This window comes from Nelumbo nucifera, chromosome 6, assembly GCF_055504915.1.
Source record: "Nelumbo nucifera cultivar China Antique chromosome 6, China Antique-T2T, whole genome shotgun sequence".
Lineage (NCBI taxonomy): Eukaryota > Viridiplantae > Streptophyta > Magnoliopsida > Proteales > Nelumbonaceae > Nelumbo > Nelumbo nucifera.
In genome coordinates, this window is record NC_142654.1 from 26,070,444 (window position 1) to 26,083,853 (window position 13,410).

The 13,410-nt window shown below is 37.2% G+C and overlaps 1 long non-coding RNA gene and 1 other non-coding gene across 2 annotated transcripts; one reads left to right on the forward strand and one right to left on the reverse strand.

Moving 5' to 3' along the window:
• Nucleotides 1-9,186: 9,186 nt before the first annotated feature.
• Nucleotides 9,187-10,317, reverse strand: LOC148790689 (uncharacterized). The gene is made up of 2 exons (XR_016077805.1): nt 10,054-10,317; nt 9,187-9,428 (listed from the first exon to the last, which is right to left on the reverse strand). It is a non-coding gene; the product is annotated as an uncharacterized LOC148790689 (long non-coding RNA).
• Nucleotides 10,318-13,046: 2,729 nt separating this feature from the next.
• On the forward strand, nt 13,047-13,242 carry LOC148790690 (U2 spliceosomal RNA). The gene has a single exon (XR_016078016.1). It is a non-coding gene; the product is annotated as a U2 spliceosomal RNA (small nuclear RNA).
• Nucleotides 13,243-13,410: the final 168 nt, after the last annotated feature.

Below are 13,410 nucleotides of genomic sequence, written 5' to 3' on the forward strand. Positions count from 1 at the left end.
CCATAGAAGACTGAACCGAGGTGTGGATAGAGGTTTGGTAAAAACATTAGCTACATGGTCTTCAGAACAAATGTAACAAATGGATAGTTTGTTAGCCACATAGAGATCCTATAGGAAGTGAAAATCTACTTCCACATGCATGGTTCATGCATGAAAGACAGGATGCGCCACAAGATAGGTAGCACTGAGATTGTCACACCACATTGTAGGCTTTAAAATAGGAAAACCCAGATCAGTCAAGAGAGATTGAACCCATGGAACTTCAGTGACAGTATTGGCAAGAGATCGGAATTCAGATTCCATACTGGGACGAGCCACAGTATGTTGTTTTTTGAGCTCCAACTGATGAGGTGACGACCCAAATAAACAACAAATCCTCTTGTAGACCGGTGATTATCCGGATAGCTGGCCCAATCAGCATCTGTGAAGGCATTTAGCAGAAGAGAGGTAGAAGAGGAACTGAAATGAAGACTATGATCAAGCATGCACTTGAGATAACGCAGGATGCGTTTTACAGTAGACCAATGCTCGTCAGTTGGTGTCTAAAGAAACTGACAAACCTTGTTGACAGAAAAGGAGATATCTGGTCTGGTTAAGGTAATGTACTGAAGTGCACCAACAACGCTCCTATATTCATCAAGGTTGGAAAGAGGTGTCCTTGATGTTTTGCTTAGCCAAGCAGATGCTGCCATCGGGGAACTGCAGGGTTTGGCTCCATAAAGTTTGGTACGATGTAATGGGTTCAGAATAGCAAAGGGAGAGTTGCCAATAACTATGATATCGTCAACATACACCAAGATGTACATAGTAATGGACTTACTCTTGTAGATAAACAATGAGGGATCAACAACAGAATTTTGAAAGCCCAGAGTAAGTAGAGTGGAAGTCAGGCGAGAATACTAGACTAAAAGTGTCAGTAATGGTGCGAACTATGATTAGTTTTACTACTGGACATTGTTGATGTCCAGTTGCCGAATAGACCAGCGGTGAGTAGTGGCAAGAGCCAGAATGGTGCTAACTGTGACTCGTTTTACTACTGGACTAAAAGTGTCAGTAAAGTCAACGTCTAGTACTTGATGAAAACCATGAGCGACAAGTCTGGCCTTGTATTGCTCTAGAGAGCCGTCTGACTTCCGTTTAATTTTATAGACCCACTTAGTACCTACAACGTTCATGGACGGATGATATGGCACGAGATCCCATGTGCGATTCTTCAAGAGGGCATTGAACTCTAACTACATGGCCGATCTCCAATGTGAAGATTTGGCTGCTTCGGTATAGGAATGAGGCTCCGTTTCAAAAGAAAGAGAGCTAAGCAAGGCGACTGGTATAGGGTATCTCGTGGTTATATGGGACCGAATAGGGAGAGTGCCATCCATGGAATGTGTAGTCATAGAATGTTGCCGGGTGGGTGGTGGAACAGCCGGTATGGTATCCAACAGCTCTTCCATCATACAAAAGCGAGGTTGTCTGCGGACAAGAGCTTCAACTAGAGAAGTATGTGGATTTGAACTGGAAGGACAGCTTTCTAGTAGAGGGACTATAGAAGGCGGCTGAACTACAGAAGAAGATCCCTGAAGCTGAGGGGAAACATGCAGATAGAAACCAGGGGGAGCACCAGAAGTGGACGACGGAGATGGAGATGGAGGGACACTAGAAAAATATCCTCATCGAACACTACATGGCGTGCAATAAACTCTTTACCTGTCGATGGGTGGAAGCATCTGTCGATGGGTGGAAGCATCTGTAATCTTTATGAGAATGACTATAACCCAGAAAAATGCATTGCAACGAATGGTACTAAAACTTGTTAGCATTATATGGTCATAGGAGAGGATAACAGGCGCATCCGAAACACCGTAACATAGAGTAGTCAGGGTTCTTTTGAAACAACATCTGAAAAGGAGATGAACCTCGCAAGCTGGGAGACGGAAGCCGGTTAATCAAGTATATGGCTGCCTCGACCCAAAAAGAGATGGGGAGCTTGGAGGTAGCCAGTAGACCAAGGGTAGATTCAATAATGTGGTGATGTTTTCTCTCAACTGTACCGTTCTGCTCATGTGTGTGCGGACAAGACAACCGATGGGAGATACTCTGTGAATCAAGAAAGGAAAAGAGCTTACGATACTCCACTCCCCAATCAGATTGGAAAGCATGAATTTTGGAGTTGAAAAATAGTTCAAAGTGTCACTTAAATTTTAAAAATGCCTCAAAAACATCAAATTTTCGTGCTAAGGGATATATCCAAGATCCACGAAAATCTGGAATAATCATCAAGAAATAACACATAATAAGAATACCATTTATTAGACTTAAATGGGGAAGGACCCCACACATCAGAAAAAATTAGTTCCAACGGACTCTGAGACCTAGAAGAAGACGAAGGCAAAGACAAAGACAAACGATGACTCTTACCCATTTGACAAGATTCACAAAGAAATAAACTAGAATTTTTACTAGAATACGTTAAACCATACTGAGAGATGACTTGCTGGACGGTACGGAGTGCTACATGACCAAGACGCTGATGCCAACCTTGAAAGTTTGCCCGTTCACCAACAAGAGCAGAAGGTCTAGTTGTTGAGCTATGTGAAATGTTTGTTGTTGATGGGAAGTAGTACAATCCTCTTCTACTGACTCCTCGAAGCAGGATTTTCCCCGCATTGTCCTTCACAAAGCAACAGTCACGGTGAAACTCAAAGAATATATCATTGTCCTTTGTAAACTTACTAACAGATAATAGATTCTTGCAAATTGCAAGAACATGACAGATATCAGTCAATGTGAAAGTATGTTGATTAAAGAGAAGAGACGAGGAACCGGTATGCTTTATTTGCAAACCTTGGCCGTTGCCCACTCTGACCTGATCCGAACCCAGATGCTCTAACCGATTTTGGATGTTATCGGTGTCGAATGTCATGTGATGTGTTGCACCTGAATCCGGATACCGTGTTGGATCAAACGACGAATTACCATTGTTGTATGAAGGCACAGTATGGCTGTTGTAGGCGGTGGGTTCATAATTTTGGTCATTATTATTTGCAAAAATATATTTTGCCTTCCTACAGGTGAGCGTACCATGTCCTAGTTTGTTGTAGATCTAACAAATAATTGGAGGTGCCTTACCTTGTCCACTATTGGAGAATTGGTGTTGATTGTAATTTTGTTGTGGATTAAAATTCTGAAAATTTTGTTGTTGACCTCTCCCTCGACCTTTACCACGGCCGTAGGTATTTGAAAATTGTTTTTGCTGATTTTGGAAACCTGAATTGCTTTTCGGTTTCACTCCAGCTTCATTAGCAACCAGTGAAATACTCGAATCAGACGAGGTTGTCCTTGCTCTTCAAGCCAACTCTCATGGTTCAAAAGAGAGCCAATAATATCATGAACACCAAGGGTATGCTCATCTGGTCTATTGGTTATAACAGTCACAATAGATTCATATTCATTCCCTAACCCAGCTAGAGTATAAAGAACCAAATCAGATTTACAAACAGGTTAAGCAACAATAGACAAACTGTCCGCTATAGATTTTGCTTTTTGAATGTAAGCAGAAATAGATAAAGACCCTTTCTTTAAACTGTGCAACTGCTTCATGAATTGCAGGATGCGAGATTTAGCATGGGTTGAATAAGAAGTAGCAAGAGGGCACCATACCTCTGCTGAAGTCGAAAATTCCACAACTTGGGCCATGACGCCCTTAGTAAGAGAAGAAATTAACCAGCTCAAAACAAGTTGATCAGTATCATACCATTTAACATATTCAGGGTTCAATATACTCCCTTCGCCTACTGGATCAAGTATCATCTTTAGTGGAGGTTGCTTTTTCCCTTCAACAAGATCCATCAGGTGGTGATGTCAGAGTATAGGAAGAAATTGCGCACATCACAACAGGTAGTTGTCATTGCCTAGTTTGATGGGGAGATAGTGTGTCACATTTTGAAGAGAGGGAATCGAAGATGTCGATTCTGAATCATTCGAACCAACATCCACATTGGTTCGACTGCCATTGCTTCATTGAGAGAACTCCATCAGCTCTGATACCAAGTTTGAATTAAGAAAATACTTGAAAATAAGAGAAAAATCATATGAGGGGAATTGACTTCAGTGTCTTGGATCACTGAAGCTAAGGGTATTTTTAGGCTCCATTGGAGAGTTTGAATTACATACGAAAACATACAAGATATCAACTAACAACAAAAGATTAGATAGAGTACATGAGAGATCATGTCGATCTAGTCTTATCCTTATCTATCTCAGAGTCCTTATCAGAGTCCAGATTTGATCTAAATTGGTTAAGCCTACTAGAGTCAAGATTATATCTGGTTTGGTTAGATTTATCTCCAATACTAAAGTAAAAAATATTTTATATGTATAATTTTTATGTTTTTAAAGGAAACTTGGCTTGCAATCAAGATCAAGCCGGATTTGAGCTCACGTCTCTAGCTCAAATTGAGCTTGAGCTCCAACTTGGCATTGTTTTGGTGAGCCAAGCTAAAATAGCCAAGTATAAGGCTTAGTTCAGCTCGCCTCGAATGCACCCCTAGTTAGGCATTTATATTGCATTTGTCTTAGGTTCAACTATGATATTGGAAAAACACAGCCAATCAATTGGCATCATAAATGAGATGACCAAGTAGGTGGTGTTAATCAAAATTCACAGGTGCTTTGATTGGTCAAAGCTCTTTTCATACCACATCTTTTTGTTATCATAGATTTTTCCTCTTTATTTTAAGGACTGATCTCCTTTTTGCAATTAAATGAGATGTTTTTTCTAGTATAACACTTTAGGTGTTCATTTTAAACAGATGAAAAATTCAATTAATCTAAATAAGAAAATACAAAATCTAGATATATACTCCAACTTTCATTGACAACAAGATGATCATGTGTAGGTGTGGTTGTTGACTTTATCACTATTGCATATGCAATCCCTGCTTGCTCACAATCGCCATTCCTTTGTCATGTTAATTAAGTTTTTGATGAGTTTATTCATTTTTTTATTTTTTTATTTTACAAATAATTACTCTTTTATAAAATTTGTTTAGTTAACACTTTTTTAGCTTATCAATTAATGAATCACAAAGTGCATGGAAGTCCATAACTGAAATCTAAAGGGTGAGTTTTCTATAAATACAATGAACGAACATGCAAAGGGAATAAAAGGGGTAAAATTGGGGTTTCAAAAAAATACCACCTTTCACATGTTAAAAAGAGTTTTTTTTCTAATGACACTTCCAAACAGGGGAGGTATTAGTCCATGTTAAAAAGGAGAGGGGAGGTTTGGAAAAGTCAAGGGAGGTGTAAGTCTTTTACCCTAATTTTTATTTACAAGAAAGCTTTTTCTAATTTAGTTGATTCCTTCAACTCAGAGGAACTAAATAATTTTGATATTTTATCCCGGTAGAGTGAATATGAAAAAAAAAATTCAGTTCTTGTCGTCATGAGTCATGACACATGATCTACTAACCCCTCTGATGTAGAGGTATAAAACGGGTCATGCCAAGCCGGCACAACACGGCCCGTGGGCAGCTCGCACAAAGTGTGGGCTGTGGACTGGGCCAAATCTATTTATTTAAAAAATGAAAAAAAAATAAAATTTTAATTTCATATGAATTTTGATGTATACAATTGCTTATACATACAATAATTAAATAAATTAGTATAATAAAATTGAAATTAATTATTTATTTTATTAATATATTATATACTATATATTATTATATAATTATAATTTACATAATATATTATATAATATATATAAATATAGAAAATATAATATATTATATATATAAATAGTATATATGGGTCGGGCCGTGTCGGCACGCGGGCCGCAAGCGGCCTAGCCTGCTCGGTCATGTTGAACCTGGCATGGCCCTTGTGCCGTCGTGCCGGGCCACGGGTGACACAGCCTACTTGGTTATGTTGGACCTAGCACGGCCTACGTGCCGTCGTGCCGGGCTATTGGCGACACGACCCGATTTACACCTCTACTCTGGTGTCTACAGATCCACCAAAGTCTTGTTTTAGTGCAGGTGTTAGGGTATTGGACAACGAGAGAAGCTGCATGAATGGTGAATATATTTGGTGATGTGCGTCTTTTGGAAGATTGGCCAAATGTTGAGGATAGATTACAAGATAAAGGAGGGCACGACACTTCTCCTGATGTTTCTCCAGAAGCAAGATGATTAAAGTCAACGAGATGCAGGTGGAACTTTAAGAAAAACTATGAAGTCAAATATTTTTTTGTATATATTCAATAATTGTATAGCATTTTTAAAATTATTGTAAATTTTATATTTAAATTTTTTTGTTATCTTCTCAACAATGTAATTTTTTATATTCAATTTATATATTGCTTTTATATTTTATTTCATTTCCAATATTTCATTCATCCATTGCATTGTTCAAATTCAAATAATCAAATGAAATAAAATTTCTAATTTGTTGTCTATTTTGTATTATGTTAAGTATTTTTTGTTAAATTTTTATTTTCCCAAAGTTTGTATTACTTTGACACTTAGCAAAAAATGAAAAAAAAAATCAAAATGTCGAAAAAAAAAGGACTAGCCTGGTTCAACCCAAGCCCATGGCACAAGATGTAGCCTGCTTGGCCCAAATCGTAACATGGCACGACACAGCATGGGTTAACCCTCTAAAGTATCAAAGAGGATGAAAGCATAGACTGGCATGGCACGTGGGCCAATACGACCCAATTTACACCTCTACCAACGTAAAAACTAGAGAGAAAAACACAAAAATCAGAAAAAAAATTAATCGCCAGGATTTGGGGGTTATAGATGTAGTCTTACCTTGGCCGGATATTGCTTGAAACATTGCTAGAGATTTGACCATTGTCGACGTAGGGAGGCGGTGAGAGGATGATTCTAGCTTTATTCAAGAGAGCCTAGTTTTTTTCTAAATAGTTTCTCTTTCTTATTAGGGTGCACAATTTCAATGCGACCTGCATCCCAAAGTTTTGGGAACTAACATCCCATGAATTATCATTCCATCTTGGCAATCAAACACTTGAAAATGGAAACAAGTGAATAACGCAAACTAAACCCTAGTTCAATTGCTCCTATGATTAAGAATACTATAAGCAAACTAAACCCTAGTTCTTGGTGTTAACTGTTAACTCAATGTCTCTGAAGCTAATTAATTTGCCAAGTGCTGACAGTAATGCAAATTCTCAGGGTGTAATGAGTGTGAAGTAGCCAAAGTGTTTTGATCGGGATATTATTCTTGATGACAACCTACTACTCTTGAGGACATGTCAAGTGTTTGGGAAAATGACTGTATGACCAATGGTGTAAATCAGGGTGCACCTATGACAGCATACAATTAATATGTGGGCAATGGACACTCAATCTCAATTGATAAACATAGTCGAATATCCCGATTTCATTATTAATAGACTATTACCCAAAGCTAGTATGACAACAGACTTGGCCATCATAGGTAGTCGACTACTACCTCTTGTGTAGTCTATTCAATAACTCTAGTTTCAACTGCCATAGGTAGTGTGAAGTAGTCAATAGGGGTGGAAATAAATCGAGTTTTTTACGAGCTTGCCTCGTAGTTGAGATTGATGATTTGTATGTAAAGTAAAAAATATTTTATATGTATAATTTTTATTTTTTTTATAAGAAGCTTGACTTGCAATCAAGATCAAGCTGAATTCGAGCTCAGGTCTCTAGCTCGAGCCGAGCTTGAGCTCGAGCTTGGCATTGTTTTGGCGAGCTGAGCTAAAATAGCCAAGTATAAGGTGTGGCTCGAATCTATCCCTAGTTAGGCACTTATACTGCATTTGCCTTAGGTTCAATTATGATATTGGAAAAACACAACCAATCAATTGGCATCATAAATGAAATGACCAATTAGGTGGTGTTAATCAAAATTCACGGGTGTTTTTGATTGGTCAAAGCTCTTTTCATACCACATCTTTTTGTTATCGTAGATTTTTCCTCTGTATTTTAAAGACTTATCTCCTTTTTGCAATTAAAATGATCTTATAAACACTGAGGCCCCATTTGATTTACAAGAATAGGGGTCTGGAGTTGGAATTGCAATAGGATATTCCGATTCTAATTGTTTGATTGGGTTGAATCAGAATCCCATTTCCATTATTGCTGAAATGACATTTTTCCATTTGAGGGAATTGTCATTCCTTGACTCCTCTCTTGAAAATGAAATCTCATTCCTGCTAATTCCAATTCTCATTCCTATTCCTAACTGAACCACACATTTATACTATGAGAATAGATCATCTCATTTCAATTCTGATTCCAACTAGGAACCAAATGGATTTTAACTACAAATAGTAAATAGATTTATGGACTTGTCTCTTTTTCGCAGTTTAGGCATCATTGAATTAAGTACTTATCTCCTTATTTTGCATGGATTCGCAGATTGAGAGAACGAGTAATAATGACTTGGGCAAATAGTAAGTGGGGTTGTGGCCTCGGCTTATCCAAGTCAAACCATTGCCCTGAACTATTTGTATGTTTTATGAGACATTAATTATACAAAAATGAATGTGCCTAAACTGATACGTTAATCCAAATGGAGATAGGAAGTGTAGATTGAGCTGCTAGAGAGGAGAGTACCCTTGCCCCCATGGCTAAGAAGTTTCGAGAAAATCAAATATGTTTTAGATGGGCTTGAATAGAATACAATAATTTTGAATTTCGAGATAATCATGTATGACCCGGCCGCTAATACTTGGCATCTGTAATTATCTATCGCAATAGCAGCTTAAAACTTTAAATTTTTTTTTTTTAATTTGGTAATATAAACTAAATGAAAATGAGAGTAAAATAGTAAACTATTTATAAGTTGATAAATCAAGCGTTTTTTTTACCAAAATTAATATTTTATATATTGTTTATGAAAATTACCTTTTGGAGAAGAAATATAATAAAATTTTACAAGAAAACCAATAAACCTTTTTTATATTATAGATCATTATATAATCAGGAATTTTAAACCGTCTGGAATAACAAATAATTGATTGGGCAGGTTTAATTTGGTTAGGTTGGGTAAACACAAGCCATAGATAGATAGCCCTAGCTAGGTAGAGGAATAACAAACTAATTAACATTGCTATATATTGTATTGATGAGAAGAATTTGTTAATTATAAGAGAAATTAGAGGTCTTTAAGTAGTGTTGTTGGAGGTGAGACTAATAAAGAAAACCATTATTTCATTGTAGGTAGGAAGAAACTATTACACCCTTAGAACATGCAGTGCTCTGAAAGCTATATATATAGCACCATTTACGACATGGGAATGAGAAACATATGTAAGGAACTTCCTCTAGCTGTACTGTTGTTGCTTTATTGGTTAATCTCTCTGTACTCGTTCAAGGTACGTGGTTGTTGTCCATGACTTCAGCTTTATTGTCCGCTACTGCTCAGGTATTAACCTGCACGGATGATGGAAGAAAGGAATTAAAACAAAATCATCATCAAAAATAAAAAATAAATTGAGTATTAGTTGATGCAGTTAATTGCAATGTGATGAATATTGAAGCCCCAACGTTAACTTTCTTGGTGGCCTGAGGTGGGCTATATATGGCATCCCAACAAAAATTACAGAAAGAATTCGTCCTCATCACCCAATTGTAAATTGGGAGTTGGAACACCATTAAACCACAAAACGAGAAACTATATACATATAATCGGTTTGGTGGGTTCAGTAGTTCTCTATATATGGGATCATGCATATGCATAGACCGAACCCATTGACAGAAAATCCACTAACTGGGTCTAACGTATTTGACAGGGATCTCCTGAAAGCAAAAGCTATATGAATATGGTACAAGCATGGGCCAGACAAACATTATATTGGAATGAAACATCTCTATCTTCAAGAATTAATTTCAGATGGGAGATATTCCCAAATCCGTGTTCATACAACTTTTGCTTTCAAAACAAAACAGATGGGCTCCTAGCATTGGCAAAGGGTCCATGATTTGCATCTGTTCTGTTCGATCGATCACCTTAACAAAAAAAAAAAAAAAGAAAACTCTGTGTGTGTGTGTGTCTTACCAAGTTTGACCTTATCCTTGCACTCCTGGTCGCACTTGGCGTCACAGGCAGACTTTTCCTCCCCACCCTTGCAATCGTCCCCGCACTTGTAGAGACATTCTACGTACTTAGGATCAGCACCTTCATCTGCTGCCTCGGAGAATTGCACCGCAGCAAAAAGAACCATGCATACCACCAACACTGCCACAATCTTGTTTGCCATCGCTTTCTCTCTTCTTTTACTTTGAATTCTTAGTTACTTACTTAGTAGCACAATAAGCACAATAGACATTAGAGAGGAGACGACTTATTTATATGTGCAATTAGTGGTGATGTGGGGTTTGAATGGGTCCAAAATATATAGTTGCTAAATATGTGGTGATGAAGCTATCGGTTTCGCCCAAAAATAATGTCTCAATTCGTGGTTGACCATTTCTTCTTTCACTCGTGATTGGTCATGTAGTCTGGTTCACACACGTGTTTATACTTATACTGATTATTTTGTAAATTATATGCAAATTTTTGCACTAAAGTTGTTTAACCTCATTTTTGCACTAGATTTGAACATATTCAACCATATATAACGTATGCATACATATATGCATATATATTAGTGGAGATCCCATTGGCCATTGTCTGCGGCTGCCACCATAGACCGGTCCAGCGTGAGTGTTACACTAGCCATGCCCATTCGTTTCATCTATCCTGTATTTGTGTTCTTTGTATCGTCCTAGACTCTCTGAATATTGTATTCAGTATATAGTTGTGCATGTATGCTTATTGTAAACTCTCTGAATATTGTAATTTATAATTTTATATGTCTGAGATTAAATAGGATATTGTGTATTCCCATTCCTTGCGGCTAAATTCCATTGTTACTTCCGACTTTATGTTCTTAACTTGCAGGAGAACTATTAGCTACTTGAGACAAAGCTGATGCTGGTTCAATGGTGACTTTATGTTCTTAAACCGATGTCCAGAATATGAGAGAAATTAAAGAAAACCTAATCAGGACATAAACTATAAGCTAAATAAAATGACAGTTAGATGTTAATTAAATGGTTGATAAAGAAAATTAGATAACATTCAAAGGATATTTTATCCTTTCAAATTCCAATTAACGACTGATTAATGGTAGGTACTAGATTAATACATTTTAGAGTTTCAGGTACTAAATTATCATGTTTTAAAGTTTGGAAACCAAAGTGGCACTAGACCCAAAATATATGATAATAATTGAGAATTTCCCTTTAAATTACATATTTGACATACAGAATTAAAGGGTAAGGACAAAGTAATATTGAAACAGATGCTAAGTGACCATCTTATCTCTTGGGTTATATGGGAAAATTATTGGGACCTAAACTTTGATTAAAAAAAACTAGTTATCTCTAAAATTGAAATCACATGAAGAAAATTTCACCTTGTTTTACATGAACTAGTTGGATTTTTAGATGGGCTATCTCCATTGTTTAGCTCCATGAACCAAGGAAATAAAATGGTCTTACCTATCTGATAGTGGAATCCAGAAAGAGTAACCGGTTTCCTGACTCAAGAACCTTAGTATTTAAGTCTCTTGAATTGAATAAATATTTGCCATTCAAATGGAGGTTTTATTGATCTTAAATATGGTGGAGGTAGCTGCTACATTGAAAAGGTGTGCCTTTGTTTTAAGAAGCTGGTGATTAGAAAAATCATGTTAGAATCAACTGTTTACAACTTTTTTTGAGTTCTTTCCAATCATTCAGCAAATGGGTCAAAGGATACATCTTTCTCATGAGAGATATATATCCTTCACTTCAGTTTACCTATGTTATTCGTCTTTTTTAGTTTTATTTGATTTATGATAAGAGTGGAATTCAGCAGGGTAGTTGTGTTTACCTATGTTAGCATGTTAGTTCTCCCAATTATAGTTGCTCACCCTTGGAGTTCGGATCCGTTGACTACGATATATTGCTGGCCGCACACATCCAGCTATAGATTGGGAATATCGGTGTTTTAAAGTACAACCCATGCTCCTGATGTGCGGTAGGATAAGTGTGGGCAACAATGTATCGTGGTCAGAAGATCGGAACTCTTTTCTATGCATTATTTCAATTGTGTAAGAGTTTTACTTGGTCGAGTTGACGGTCAGCCCAGGCCCATGCATCCCTAATATTCAAACCTGGGCCCAATCCATGCAAAAGCTCAAATTGGGCCAGTAAAAATTGTTAATTCCTTAATTAAAAATAATACAAATTCATTATCATATTAGAAATTTTATAGCCTACTAGATTAAATTATCAAATGAATGGTTCTATTAAGCAGGTTCATTGTCAAATTACAATTTACCAAGCTAAACTTGAGATGGCAATTTTCGGCTTGATTAATAATTTTCATGGTTTTGGGTCTAGGTTGGGATTGGATTGCATACTTTCTTTTCAGTTATTCAGTTGTAGCTGCGTCTACCATGTTCCAGACATAATCTGACCCATTGAGAGATAACATCCAAAGAGTTTATATCTTGGGAGTATAAGCTGGTATTTAACTCAACTTGATTATCTAAATAGGACCCATGATCGATTTTAATGATCCAAACATGGAATAGAGACAGGTTATTGCGTTATGGGATAGCCTCGACCCATACGTTAAAAAGAGATGGATTTCATCCTCATAAAATTTATTTTCATACCATGTTTATAACAATCCCAGTTGTGCATTGAGAATATCTCTATATTTGTATGATTTTTCATTCATTGGAAGATGATCTCAATGTATGGATTGAAGTGTTGTGAGAACAAAATCCCGATTCGGGTTAAAAAACAATCAGAATCTATTAGGCAGTTCACAACAAAAGGATCTTAGAAGTTGGAACTTAGAACTAAGAGCCTAGGATATCTCCGATTCCAATCCCATTAAGCGTGGAAGGCGAGATGAGTAATGTGTGAATTGGATGGTCGTCCCACATCGAATAGTGAAAAGAATCAAAGAGGTAGCGCGGACTATAAAAGGTGATGAAAGGCACTGACAAAATCATACCTTTCTCGGCCTTTTGGCTAAGATCAAGTGTAGTATCTGTTCTTATCAGTTTAATATCTGATACGTGGGCCATCGGCTCACATGATATTAAATTAATCTTTTTAGGGGGAGAACCCATCACAGTAGCTTGCTACTGGGGTCCTCGCGCGTCGCCCATGCGTTGCACTATTGCACGGGCCTGGCGCATCCCACCAATACAATACAAAAGATTTATTCGACAATCCTAGGAAAATCTTCCGACTTATAGTTACCCTGGTTCACTAACAAGTTCCCAGAGAGCCAGATAGGTAAAAATTTCGTGCCAGGGGCGATATATTTCTAAGCGTCTAGCTTTCGGATGCATGAATCGAAACAGACTGT